Source organism: Aptenodytes forsteri, unplaced genomic scaffold, assembly GCF_000699145.1.
Source record: "Aptenodytes forsteri isolate BGI_AS27 unplaced genomic scaffold, ASM69914v1 Scaffold209, whole genome shotgun sequence".
In the NCBI taxonomy this organism is placed as follows: domain Eukaryota; kingdom Metazoa; phylum Chordata; class Aves; order Sphenisciformes; family Spheniscidae; genus Aptenodytes; species Aptenodytes forsteri.
Genome location: NW_008795034.1, coordinates 4,023,633 through 4,026,902, shown reverse-complemented (window position 1 = coordinate 4,026,902; position 3,270 = coordinate 4,023,633).

The following is a 3,270-nucleotide window of genomic DNA, read 5'->3' as shown; positions in this document are numbered from 1 at the left end:
TGCCCCCTCCCAGCTTCTTGTGCACCTCCAGCCTGCTCAGTCGGCAGAGCATGGGAAGCTGAAAAGTCCTTGATTTAGTGTAAGCACTGCTCAGCAACAACCAAAACATCGGTGTGTTACCAACATTATTCTCATGTTAAATCGAAAACACAGCACTGTACCAGCTGCTAGGAAGAAAATTAACTCTATCCCAGCCGAAACCAGGACAACAATATATAAACATGTATATTATGTACAGCTGAATTCTGAAATTGTCTGGGGATATTGGTATTAGGTAATGATTTAGTTTTGGTAAAGAATTCATTTTACAAGGCAACTTGATACTATGAAAGGTGTAGAGCTTGGATTTACAGAGCTCTGAGGCTCAGTAATAGCCTCACAAGATTCTACCTCTGTTGCCAAACTCTAGAGATAAAGTTTGCGATTGCTAAAATCATTGACAGCTGCAAACCAGATGTCCCCAACACCACAGTGGATTCCTTGAAACTCAGGCAGACAGGCCAAGATCTTGAGAATAATTTTTCCCATTATGCAGCTATGGTAGGTTTTAAGCAGCTTGATAGTACTTCTCTATTGGTATGTTCATGATTTGCCCTGTAAACAGATGATCTATTTATCACTTTTGTTAAGTCAGGATTAAATTCTTCTTAAAAAAACCAAACAAACCAGAAACTGTATCTGGAATACTGTGGAGGCACGCATTTGACATATAAGCAAGAAATGCCAAATGCTGTTCTGTAGATGGTGCATGAAGTCCGTGACAAACTCATTCCTACTCCTACTCTTATCTCCTTTGTGAAAGTCAGTGCCTAGAAATTAGCAGGATCATGTGGACTAGTTCCATTCCAGCTTTTCAAATGCTTCTCTCTTTTCTTTGTAATGTAAGGGGAGAGGGCTTTTATTTTTGTTAATTTTTTTTCTGCATTTCAGTAAGACTAACATCCAAGCCAAGAGGCTGGGTGCTCTGAGCTGTGCCTGGCCCTCCCCGGAGCTGCACTGTCCTCTGTCTTGCTGAGAACTGCTGACTTAGAGGTCATGCAAAGCTGCCGTGCCTGTGTGAAAGAGCCCTGGGAGGCTCTGCCTCCAAAGCAGGGAAACTGTTTCCATCATCTGTTTGGTTCTGTGTCTTAAATAAAGATAAAACTTCCTCACTAGGATATGTAAAAGGAGTAGAATTTCTTAAAATTTTTTGTATGTCTTGAATTTGCTTCTTAGCAGGTGGCACCAAATTCTGCACTGAGGGGTTAACACACCAGTTTCGTAGCGCTGGAGGGGGCTGTTGTGCATTGTAGCTATTTAAGACATTACACTTTCTGCATGCCATCAAAAACCTGTATTAGAGAAAGTCACGGAGTCCTGTCACACGGCCAGCGAAGGAACAAAAGTTCTCTTTAGGCATCAATTGAAATAGCAGTTGTTTTCTATGAAGCCAACTGAGTAGAAGTAAGAAAAAAGTGGAGGGCTTAAAGAAGTTATTAAATTTGCTGCTCTATCTAGATTGGACAGAGCTGCTGCTGGAAGCCGCTGGTTATTGAGATAGTTTGTTCTGCAGCATTCAAGCTGCTTGGAATCTGTGTCCCTTGCATCAAATGGATGACAGCCAAACAAGTTGACAAAACTTGTATTTTCTGTAACTGTTTGTATATTCTCCTCCTACCTTTAACATTTCTTCTTTGCTCTTTCCAACCGAAACGGTGGCTAAGGGGCACTTTGGAACAGCTCCAAAAGGTGAGATTTTATAAGTCCATTCAGGTAATGATTTTGATCTTTTCCTCCCCTTCCCTCATTCCCCAAAGCAGGGGACAGGTGATTGGTACTGACCTTTAGTGATGTTTATGTGGATTTTTTTTTAAGGAAGTTTTAGAACTCTGCTTGGCATAAAAATTACCTTCAGAGTCGTGATTATTTCTAGCTTCTGCTAAATGCCTGTACAGGCATCAAGTGGCTAGGACATGTCTAAGATACAACAGTACCGTGGCGTGTAACTGCTTCTCCAGAGTGATTCCTTCCACCAGTGATGTTGTGTGAGATTGCTATCAGCAGAATTTTAATTGTCAAAGATGTTTTATGTAACTTTTTCTCTCCCTCCCCCTCTCCTTCCCAAGCACGTAGCCCTGTGCACTGCTCCTGAAAGGGGTTTCGCAGCACCTAAGAAATCTTTTCTGTACTGTGGCTGAAGGTGTGCTGATGGCAGACCACAGCTTTCCAGGCTGCAGACTTCGATATTCTGTCTAGGCTGCTCCTCCTAAGAAGATCTTGTGTTTTATTCCTCTTTGCCCTAATCACTCGTGCAGTGGAATTGCCTTTTGCAAAACATTTTGCAGAACAGCTGTGATCCTTTATAATGCTACTGATGTAGCCATGGGTGTCAAAAGCATCGTTTAGCTTCGAAAAAAAGGCTCAGGGTTGCTGCTGTCGTTCTGAGGGACCTGTGCTGAGGCTGGATCAGTTATGACAGTACCAACCCTGATGGCTGTTTTGCTAACTCATTCCTAACTTCCACTGAAGAAGACTTTATCACCTTCATAGGTGGCCGGTGTCAGTACTCCATCAATGACAAATTGGCAGTTTCCCCCCGACTGTTCTATTACAGAATAATTGGCTGAATTCTGTCTTGCTCGTCTCCCCTGCACTTGTCCTCCCTTGTACTCCCTCCATTGTCTAGTGACTAGAGATTCACCTAGTGCCTTTATCATTAGGTATATATGCCCTCTTAGTTTAGAATCTGTAGAATAATTAACTGATGCCTGTTTGGAAAGTAAGCTAAAAGAAGCAGACACTGTCCACCTGACAACAGCGTAACATGAGTACAGAAAGGCCAGATCAGCCAAATTTATGCTGTAGCTGACATTAGTTCTTTCTTAGCAGTAGATCCATCATCTCTGCTTTTTTACCTTCCCCTCCTCACATTAAAATGCAGTGTCCGTTGAAATAAATTCTGAAATTGCTACGAAACCTAAAAATCCTCCATTATCCCAAAACCTTTATGGCGCAAGTTTTCTTCAGAGATCCTTCTGCTGTTTTGCAAACATTGGTCACTCTTCTTCTTCACTACTCCTTCGAGTACTGGGTTTTCCTACCCTGCCTGCAATACTGCTAGTTACTGCTGCCTGTGAGGGTGCCTGGGACCTGGAGAGAAGTCACCTCCTCCCTTGAGACAGGCAAAAAGAAAGGCGATGAAGGAACAATGTCTGTGGGTCCCTGCCAAGTTGTGCTGGCATCCAAGTAGCTGGAACTGGCTGGGGTGCCTTACAAAAAAACCACCCGGTG